This window comes from Pygoscelis adeliae, unplaced genomic scaffold (assembly GCF_000699105.1).
Source record: "Pygoscelis adeliae isolate BGI_AS28 unplaced genomic scaffold, ASM69910v1 Scaffold71, whole genome shotgun sequence".
In the NCBI taxonomy this organism is placed as follows: domain Eukaryota; kingdom Metazoa; phylum Chordata; class Aves; order Sphenisciformes; family Spheniscidae; genus Pygoscelis; species Pygoscelis adeliae.
The window spans coordinates 10,882,307-10,893,818 of NW_008824356.1; the positions used below are offsets into that span (position 1 = coordinate 10,882,307).

General features: G+C 35.6%; 1 long non-coding RNA gene across 1 annotated transcript in view; it reads right to left on the reverse strand.

The window, feature by feature from the left end:
• The window catches only part of LOC103912988, an 18,585-nt gene extending 13,898 nt beyond the window's left edge, over positions 1-4,687 (reverse strand). Inside the window, exons 1-2 of the long non-coding RNA XR_663404.1 lie at positions 4,603-4,687; positions 1,285-1,359 (exon numbers count right to left, since the gene is read on the reverse strand). This is a non-coding gene — a long non-coding RNA (uncharacterized LOC103912988). The remainder of the gene's footprint in view (positions 1-1,284; positions 1,360-4,602) is intronic.
• Positions 4,688-11,512: the final 6,825 nt, after the last annotated feature.

Here is an 11,512-nt window from a genome sequence, read left to right on the forward strand (position 1 = left end):
CTAAGCCCAAGACGGCCTCCAACCACCACATCTCCCACCAGTCCTTCTCTGTTTGTAAACAGGAGGTCGAGCGAGGCACCTCCCCTGGTAGGCTCACCTACCAGCTGTGTCAGGAAGTTGTCTTCCACACACTCCAGGGATCTCCTAGACTGCTTCCTCTCTGCCATGTTGTATTTCCAGCAGACGTCTGGGAAGTTGAAGTCCCCCATGAGAACAAGGGCTAGCGACTGAGAGACTTCTGCCAACCGCTTGTAGAATGCTTCATCCACCCCTTCATCCTGGTTGGGTGGTCTATAACTCCAGCAGGATATCTGCCTTGTTGGCCTTCTCCCTCATCCTTACCCATAAACACTCGACTGTATCATCATCAAAATCGTTGAGCTCTAGACAATTGAAACACGCCCTAACGTACAGAGCCACCCCACCACCTCTCCTTCCTTGCCTGTCCCTTCAGGGCAGATAAAGATAAAACACAGAAAGCTCCCTTGTTATCTTTAAAACACTGCTGTCCATAAACAGTCTATGTCACTTTGATTCGTAATGTGTATGGCTCATTTCAGTCATTTGTTAGGTGCCTTTTTTCAATGAGGTCTGATTTGAACAAACCTTGGATACCAGTTCGTATTGCAATATACGGGGAGCTACAGATAACTTACTTGTACTTGTTGAACAGTTGACTGTTGGGATTGTTCTCTGTGCTATACCAATAACAACTATTCACTTGATCCTTGTATCTGACTTTTCCCAGAGTTACCTTGAGTGTTACATGAAATCAGTGGCAGGTGCTTTAATATTCCTGTGAATACTACTGTTAAGAAATAACATTAAACACCACCAGATTCTCATCCCACAAGTCACCTAAATTTGAATATGATTTATCATTATCAGGTGATTCCTGTGGGGGATTCCTGTGGAATCATTTCCTAACTTTGTTTTTGTGATTGATTCCTTTCTTCCTCCACTTTAGAAGTTTAAAAAGTCAAAGTAGAAAGCTACATATAGGCTGAACTTCCTTCCCCCCACATACTCTGAAATGTGCCAAATATATGTGTGGTCTCTGTAGAAAGGGTATTAATAAAGGCTATACACAGTAGCCATAATTGCTTAGGGGCTTTCTATAAAAATGTTTGACTGTTTATCTTATGCTTCTGAAGCTGCTGATATTCCTGTCAACCCTATCCAGACTGATCCCTAAACCTAACCAAGCTCACTGCCGTAATAAAGCTCTTTATCTCTAACAGCACACTCCATATAGAATAAATAACATGAAGAAGAAATGCTTACATTACAGTAGACTGGTATGCAGAGTCCATTGAGGCATCAAGTTATTGTTAAGTCAGTCCAGCTCTCCCCTCTGTACTGAAAAATAAGAGGGAAAAAGCACTGATAAGTGGTTGATCTGCATCAGAAAACAGTGTTATGGATTCAGAGGAAAATAATCTGATGAGTTAGAAATCCATTTATTTAGCAGTAGTAAAGGTAGAGGAAGTTCCTGGGAAGAATTTGTTGTTATCATCGTTATCTGTTGATACTTATCAATTTCATATTGTTAGAGATTCAATCTATTTTGAATCCTTTTGGAAATTTTAAATAACACTACAAAAAACCCACAAAACAATAGCAAAGCACACACGCAAAAAAACACAACCAAAAACCCAGCAACAACTAACAGCCAAACTTTCTGTAACATGTATTTGTAAAACCTTTTTGGCCTTTTGAATTACCAGCATCCTGAATTTTTTTAAAAAAACTCTATTTTATCTTATATGTGTTTTAGAAAAAAAAATACTTTACATTTTCACTGGTGTATTTCTTACTTCTTAAAGAAAAAGATGAGGACCTAAATTACTGGCACATATGGGTATACATTCTTCATTTCTTTTTGTTTGTTTTTATGGCTTTAGGTACCTGAAGAAGACTGATCTTGTTAATTACTTGCAATGCTTTTTTTTCCTGAAAGTTAGGGTGCTCAAATGCCTTTGTATAGGCATGTATTATAGTGTATATAGTATATATACATATATAAAATATATATATAATTATATATTATATATTATAGGCATGATTATCAATGAACTGAGGAAGGAGGAAACCAGAAGAGGAATGGAAAGAACTGTTGCTAGAGCTCTACTCCTCAGCCTGGAGTTTTTGTTTTGTGTTTTTTTTTAACTGTATGTGGGATGGGAATGAATCTACTTAAATGTGTTTGAGTTAAAAAAGAATTGATAAAGTTTTTCTTCTTTCTTTCTCTTCATTTTTTTTGGTGTAAAGTAAGAGTGCAAGAAGTAAGATTTATTTGGAAGAAATTTAAAAACTGTGTTACTCAATGAGAGAAAAATTTCTGTATGGAAAGAGTAGGCCAAAAGAGAAAAACTAAATGAAAAATTTTTGTCCTGACATTATGAAATATTGGGAGAGCCACTAGAGGGAAATACTGTCATTTTCATATTTCAGGGCTTTCATTTCACTTTGATGAAAATTGAATAACATCCAATTTTCCAATATTGTAAAGCATTTCACACATCTTTGTCATTTTCAAGCGACAAGTAATTTCAAAAGTCAACAAGTTTAAAGCTGATATTTGACAGAGAGGATAGTTCTGTAAAAATTGAAGAGTGGTCCAATGACTACAGTGGTATCCTGGGATTTAGAGTTCATAGCTTTGCCAAAGACTGTCTGTCTGATCTTAGACAAGACATTTGGTCTTTATGCTGCATTTCTTCATCTGTTAAATAGGGAAGTGTAACATTTGCCAGTCTCAGAGGAAATTGCAAGGATAAATATATCAATTGTCAAGAAGTAAGTTCAGGAAAAAAAGTTTTCATTTAGGCATACAAAATTGCTGATTTGAAATATCATTGAGGTTCAACAGTTGAAACAATTGGTCCTAGATGCTTAATGCTATGTCTTATGTGGTTTTAAATCATTGGAACTGCAAATAGCTACAAATAGCTATGAAAAATCTTCAGACCTCATAAAATACTAACACAGAATTTTCCAGTTATTGAATTTCCACTACAAACTATACAGAGATTGAAAACATTTACAGAATATTATTACATATACTCAAAATCTCCAAGTGGGATTGAATAATGTGTTAAAATATCAGTACCTCTTAATAGAGAAATCATATAAAATGAAGGAAAGTCCTGCTAGATAAAGTAAAATAAAACTTGCTTTAAGAGTTTGTTGTTGTTTGGTTTTTGTGCACTTGTCAAACATGAACAGTTTCTACAAGTAATTAGATCCCACAATTTTTGATAAATTTTAAAATAGCCATCAAATTGTGCACCATGAATTCTAGTCATATGTTAGGCCATGGATTATAAAGGCCTGGTGGTGTTTTGTAGAAGCAAGGTGATGAAGCATGGCTTTCAGTAAATACCCCAAATAGCAATGTTCTGGAAGATTATGTAGAAGAACTGTACACTTTGTAATCGGAGAATTATATGTCAGGAAAAAAAAAAAACAGAAAGATCTACCTAGGATGAAAATGTTCAGCAGCCCTGCCTGTTTCTCAGGCTGTGTGTTTGTCCTCTATATAGCCCACGCTGTTTCTATTTAGAGGTAGAGGCACTCTTATTTTTGCTTCTATATCCATGTCTGTGCTCTCTTTTTGCCAGTTAATGTTAAAAAACAGCTGTGTGAACTGTACTGTATGGAAGTTAATCTTGGAAGCTTTTGGCACAGAGTAGTTAAGCACTTCAGTTTCATGTCATTCTTTGTGGAATTATGTGAGCTCTAAATGTATAATACTGAGGTGGGGGAATTCAGTCTTACATAATGATGAAACATATTTATGGTCATAAAAGTATTCCAGAGTAGTTTCTTCGTATTTCATCCATTTTTCATATACATCCATTTTTGAGCTCCTTAGTTCACCTCCAACTCGAAAGGTTTTCTGCTGCCAGCGTGAAGGCATGCACATCACCGGCTCAAAAGCACGCTGGATTCAGTTCTGCCCTGTGCATCACTGGTAGCTTTGCCAGGCAAATGTTATTATTCACTCTGCACGCTTTCTTGTTCTGGATGAATAAAACCTACCGAATGCTTTTTCACATTGTAGCATGGCTGGTAACCACTAAGTTGTATTCTAAAAAGCCAAGGTAATCTTTAATGTTTGCCTAAAAGAAAAAGGTGGCATGATATATTACATGATACTTTTTGCTTGATACTGTAAAAACAAATAAATAAGTATTGAAAATTGGACTTTAATATCTTTTTTCCCATGGCATTGATGTTAAGAATTAAAAATATATTAAAGATTTCATTTCAAGTATGAAAATGACTATCCAGTGATGTTAAATTACAAAAATTCATGACCAAAAAATGCATTTCAAGATGCTAGAAGAGAAGGTTTGCAACAGGTCATGACCAATTTAGCGAGAAATACATATAGGCCCAAGAGTATTGCAACAAGGGTCTACTTTGCCTGTTATTGTAAAAGGACAAGAATACATGAAGCATATTGCATTGAAATTTGCTTCAGCCTGATTAGGATACTTAATGTGATGTAGGTCTCCAGCCAGTGCTGACAAGAAGTAATACTGTGATTTTCCCCTACTACCTCTTTTCCCTCTCGAAGCTTGTAATACCACTCACATGATATTGTCTGCAAATGTGCCTTCAGCTTTGGCTTGAACACAAGGCCCAGGAACAGCTTAGTTGTAGTTCTGCAAGTTCTTTCTGCATGAAATAAAAATATGTGCATTAAACTAATTTTAAGACCAAGTCTTGTTTCTCCACCTGTGAACTGGAAAATGCCTATTGCATGTGAGCCAGTACGTATGGACCAACTTCCTACTGCATAGAACAGACACAATAAATATGTACTGTGCTCAAATGCAGAGATAGGTTAAAACTTGTATTGTCATTGCTGTTGTCATAGTTCAGCCCAAAGGTTGAGTTCATATAGGGAATCTGACAAGGCACAGGAGTCCCTACTGCCTACTTTTTGTTCTCATTAACACACTGATACATCATTATTACATTGATAAGCAGTGCAGGTATGATCATAGAGTGGTGACACTGTGAACTTTTCTAGCAGTGTGTGCATTAGTCCATTTTCACATGCCTGTTTCCCTTCTGCCTCTGGAAAAGATAGTTTGCTCTGTGGTTCATTGACTTCTTTGCTGCGGTAAGCCTGCTAATGAGCTGAATCAAAGCTCCCAGATAACTTCACGTGTTACCAAAAACAGATGCTAAGTATCTGTGGCAGAGATAAAGCAATTATACAAATGTGAGTGGTGTCTTGTCTTCTAAGCTGCTCGTGTCCTCTGAACATCCAGTTTCAAGCATTCATTTACACAATATACGTGCTACTTGTAAAACAGAAGCAGAGCATACTTAGAAGTGGAAGTTGCAGTAAAGATTTTTTGAGAGACATTATCATCTTAACAATCCTTATTGCTCTCTCCACTCTCTGATAATGTAAGCTTTTCATTTTGCCATCATGTTGGAGAAAGAAAACAAACCAGACCTGACATATTTTCATTGTTTCTGACATAGTTCATTTCAAGATGTCTATCTGGATTCTCAGTATGCTCCTTTGCCTGTTTTAGCATCTCCTTCTGCTCTCTGTCCTATGGATTGTGAATGCCATTTATGTGCACAATACAGCAGTCTTTCATATTTTGTAACTGTCTGTACCTTCATGATGTGACTTTAAAAGAACTGTGAAGTACTCCTTATTGTTATTTGTTCTGTATTTGAGTTATCATATCTGTGTTTAATCAAGCCACTTAATCTTGTACTTGTCCATTCCTATTCTACCATGGCACTTTCCATTACTTTTATCTAGCTTAGCTGTCTAAAAATCTTTTCCTCTTTAACTTTGTCTCTTATGGAAAAAGGAACCTTTCTGAGCTAAATACTGATCACATCTAGAATCAGTGGGAAAACTTTGATGAGTTCCATGGTTTTTGTTATTTGTAGTTCCAGCTTTTTGCTTATTTGCTCCAGGTTCTTTCTCATATGCTTATTTGTAATAATTAAATTTGTTTATTTTAGTTCCCCTTCACTGAATGCCACATTCACGCATCTTTTGGTCACTTATGCATTTCAAATGATGCTTCAGCTGTCCTGCTTACTGGGTAGGAATAGGTGAAAACATGCTATTTACAAAAAGCCACATGCCACCTAAGTTCAGGAAGAAGCCCCTCTTCTCCACATATTATCCCTGTAATTGGCACTAAGAAGAAGTGGAATAGGTACTGAAAAGACCAAAATGTTTTTTTTTCCCTGTCCATAAGTCTATCGTTGTTGGCTTTTGTCTTTGTCTGTGTCTATATTCAGGCTGTGTGCCTTTGAATATTTTACTCTTTTACGCTGATAAACTGCTTCATATGATAGTGACAAGTGTGCTGTTCTATTTCATTGCAGTTTAACACCATGTGTTGACACTAACTGACCAAAAGCAGTACTTTTGCCCTTTAATTTCTGTATTCACTGTTTCTTGTCCATCTTTTTCACTCTTCTCTGCCTTTTTTTTTCTTAGCAATAAGACCCACTTTCACATATATCCAATATCTTACAAAACAAAGTGTTTCTTTAACTTACATGTATTCCATCCTTTTGTCACACATGGCTCTAATTTCAGGGCTCTATTTCCATTTGACTCAAGCCTTTTGTTTATTTTCCCTGATTGTATCCATTCATTGTACGTTTTATGTTTCTGCCTTTGAATTTTCATCTAGGAAATTCCCACACCCTTTTTATTTATAATTTTTTCTTCTTTATTTTTTCATCTTAAAGTTGTGACATGACCTTCTTCCCCATCTCAGTTCCTGTGATCTGGGTATTGAATTTTTTTCTACTTTGTTTTTCAGCTTTTGTCACTTAATTTTGCACCAGTCAAATATTCAGGCTAGTTAACTTGATCAAGCTAGCTAACTAATTCAAGCTAATTAACTAATTTTGATTCAAACTGTATCCCCACCTTCTTTTACTTTAGAGACTGTATACGCCATTATAGAGCTTGAATTCTTTGCCCTTGGATTCTTAGATTTACAAGGCAGAAAATAAAGTGAATTTGTCTATCATTTCCCACTGCCATTAATTTGGCATTGGAGAATTATCTAAAGAGCAAATAAGGTACATTAGGTTTTTATAACATAAATAACAACAAATTACCTGTAATGAAAAGACAAGAAATAAACTATATTGCTGGCATGCTCCCAGTTGGACTGGTGTAATTTACTGTCTTCTCAAAAATAAGTGTGTCCATTTCCCGAAGAGGTGTAAGTAAGGATAGATTCCCTGTTGCCAGAAATCAACCTAGCTTGACTGATGGAGTGACGGACCATGTTTTCTGTCAAGCTGACTCCTTACTAAGGATGAGCTCAGAAGACCTCATTTGTATCCAGTCTCAGCCCCAACCTCAAATTTACTGTTTAAACCTGAGAAGAAACAATAACATGTAGTTTTCTGCCTTTGAAAAGGAGATAGCACTGCTCTTCAGGACAAATACATTTTAATGGCAGGCTCTGCTTCTATTTGAGGGGCTCAGATACTAGACAAACTGAACATCCATTGAACATCTATTTAGAAAGAAAATAAGAAAAAAATTCAGTATTTGACCTCATTAGTTATGTGATCTTATGCTGGTATTTGATTTTATTCCTTGGCTGATTTTCTTTCCCTTCCCAATTGTTTCATTGTAAGCTCAATTCACATTAACATAAATGAGAGTAGGGTCTCACTTTTTGAATTATTTTCCACCTGCTTTTCAAAGTTGCAGAAGGCTATCTTAATGTCTGCCAAACAATGAAAATCCCTATAAGTTTAAAGGTTTCTGTAGGGTAAAACAAATGGCATAATATTGGTTTAGAATAATAATCAAAATTCATCTATAAAGATTAGATAATTCAACATTTTAAAAACATCATCATTAATTTTTTGGTGTGTTGAACACATTACACTCTAAATAAATGTTCAGGAAACCAAAGTATCTCTGTGAGAAGGAAAACTATCAACAGAGGCAATCAAACCTTAATTTTATAATTTTATTTTAACATATAAAGGAAAGAGACAGCATTCAAAGTAGATTACATAAAATGGAGTTATACACAACGTATTTCCGAACTCCTAATTTTCTGTTTCAGTCTCTTTGTCTGACAGTTTCACCAGTCTCTGTATTAATTAAAATTCCATAAATGATGTCAGACAAACCTCAGATTCTACTGTTTATATCAACCATAATTTGCTCCAGATTTTGTTTTGTTTTTATGCCAAAGACCACACAAAAGCTTTCTGAGTTTTCTTTTTTCCCAAAGCTTCTGTTGCTCAGTAAGTTTTAGATTTTAAAAATTCCTTTTAAGAGTTGATATCATTTCCCACTGAATAACTTCTTACCATGATAACAGTTGTTTTCTTCTTCTTGTGGGTAAGATACTTAACCAAAGTATCACACTTCAGAGATTATGTGCACACTGTCTCTTTTTCCAGTCTTTGTTCCAGCTACTCTTTAAAAAGGGCATCTCTCAGCATTTCTCCACCATTTCTCATTTGTATAATCACAATAATCATAGTTCATCAAATATGACTTCTCACTGCTATTTGATATCCTTTATGTTCTAGTAATTATGTAGAGAGAATCATGTCAAATTGCAATTGAAAAAAATGCTAGTATCTATTCTGTTTAATGAAAATTGTCCAGGGCAGGTGGGGAGGGATGTGGAAAGTAGCAGAAGTGATCTTTTCGGTCATATTGTTAGAGGCTGAGGAATGGCATAAAACAATTAAAAATGTACAGGCAAAAGCTGAGATTCCCAAAGTTATAAAGTTTATGAAACTAATGAAGAACAATTTTTAAATACAATCATGAGAAAAATATTCAGTTTTTAATCGGAATAAATTCCCAAATATTTCTGTGTATTTTAAAATGAGGGCATCAAGGCTTAGAGGAAAAAAAAATTATTTAGGTAGAAGAGAATGGAACGCACGTATAGACTGTAGTCTCTATAAGTAGACTGTAAGTAGGTTATAAGAAGATGACTCTAAGTATAGTGACTACTTCTGCGTTGTGTACTTATAAGCTCTTATGTTTGAGAGAAAAACAAGTGGACCTTAATATTAAGAAAGCTATGAGACAATCTGATGGAGTGCAGAAGAATCATTTTCTTTGTTAGACAATAGCTTTTTTCCCATTAGAGTTAATTGGAGAAGTCTTTGCTTAAATATGATCAGAAATCTCATAAAAGCAGACAGTTGTTGTTTTTATTGCAAGATGAAAACCTAAATTCTAAACCAAGTCAGATTTTAAAACAGTTGAAATCAAGCAGATTATAATAATTGAAATTACTAGAATTTGGATACCCAGGGATTTTTTTCTCCATTAAGTGGTGAAGTTAGAAGAGTCTGCTTCAAATTTGGGATTTTAGCTTCCCCCAGTCATAGCTACAAAACCAAAAGCTGAGCCAGGGCCATTATTCTCTGAGAATCACAACTTGTTTGAACATCAGACATGTTTTGAAGAAAATATTTATCTGAAAAAATTCTTGAATACTTGACTACATCCACCTGGTAATATTGGTTGGGAGTAGTATTTTTCAGAGGCCATAAATAATGTTCATACCTACAACCAGGAAAGGACCTATTATAACACAGAGCAAAGGGACTAAAAAGACAAATTAAATCAAATCTTATCCAAGCTAGTTCAACCAATTTCATATCTGACTACTGCCTGAAGCTCATGATTTAGGATAATCTAAAAATCAAGTTTTAATCTAAAACAGAACAATGCTATCTGTATTGTTATAGCTTTCAGTACCTTTGTGCAAGCTAAACTCATTGCCTGGCTTTATCGAGCACTTCCAGACAAATTTTATTTAAGATACGAGGGAAGGTCAACCTCAAAAAGTTTTGAGTTTTACATAATGTATAGCAGAATTTTAATTTCACTATTGTTCTGGCATGTTGAAGGCAAATTTTCATGGAAACCATAATTCCATCCACAGGACCAGTCTTTCTCATAGCAGATGTAGCCCTTAAATTGTAGCTAAATTACCCACTACAAATAATAATAAAACGCGTCAACACAAAAGACTGCTGAAACCAGAAACTCCTGCATAACTTTGTCATCAGTCCCTTAAATGGTGGAGGAGTCCTGTCCCTGGAATGGGATCAGCTCTACTGTGCTTAGGAGCATTTGTCATGGGCAGAGGATATTTACTGCAAAGTCTTTAGAGGGCAGAGAAGCAAATCAGTCTCCCAAACACCATCCTCTATCTCTGGAAAAAGCATCTAAACATCCTGTTTCCAAACTAAGTGGAGGCTTTCAATCCATTAGGAGATTCCCCTCTCACCCTTCCTCTCCTAAATATACTGTGCCAGTTGTCCTTGGTTTTTCACTGTTCAGTGGGCTAAAAGATGAAAGATCTATTTGTCAAATCAAATGAGCACCTTCAAATCATTAACACTGTAAGATATAAAAACAAATGTAAGTTTGTTTTCCTCCCTTCCCCCATGTTACTTCTTCCCCCTTTTTTGTGCCTGCTTTTCATTCTGAGAGGTATATAGTACTCAGAATATTATAATCCGTTCTGGCAACAGAACAGAAACATGGTTTCCATTACAGTTTATTACTTTTTTCCTTTTTATTTTTTTTAATCCATCCATATGAATCCCAAAGGACTCAAGCCTTTGGTAGAAACCGTAGACAAGATATATCATGGGTCTAGTTCTCCCTTATTTCTATATGACTTAGACTGTTTATTTGGTTCCCATGTGCATAGTTAAAATTAAAATATAAGTACAATATGTATCCATTTAGTATTCTGAAAATGAATTCTTTTTGTTCTGTTGATGTCTATTAAAAAACTACCCTATTTAGGTTCCTGTATACAGCATGTTTGGAAGTGTTCTAAGATTTAAAAAAAAAAGAAAATCCTCTCCTTTTCATTAAGAAATTCATTTTTATACAAAAAATGTAATGTTTTAAAGCTAGTCTTTTCAGCTACTCTGTACAGGCATCTTTAGGGTGGTTTCTACTCCCCTATAGCACAGGCCAGTCAGTAAGGTCCCATCTGTAATCAATAGAGGCATGCAACCTATTGCATCTTATGATGTAATTTCACAATCAGTTCACAGCAGCAGCATCTGGCACTGATGCCAAGAGAAGTGTTTCTATCACTCCCCTTTCACCTCCCTGCCATCTTCCCCCTCCTGGGGAAGCTTTGTACAGCTGCACAGTGAACCAGGTCAGAGAAATTATCTTGCTTAAAACTAACATGCCAAAAAAACAACTGTTTCGTTTTAGCTGGAAGGTAAATGCTTGTGCTGATACAAGGGAGAAACAGAGCTGCAGAAGAATGATGGGGCTACTTCTTTCTGCAGTCCTGCCAGCTTAATCTGGTTTAAACTGATTGTGAAACTACAGCATAGCATACCTAGCTTTGAACATGGGTAATTGCCTTTGAACATGCTCATTTTTATCCCCCATCAAAGGTGCTTGAATGACTACTTTAGCCTTTTAAGAGTTAGGCAGCTTGTCTGAAGTTCAATGAAATTAGTT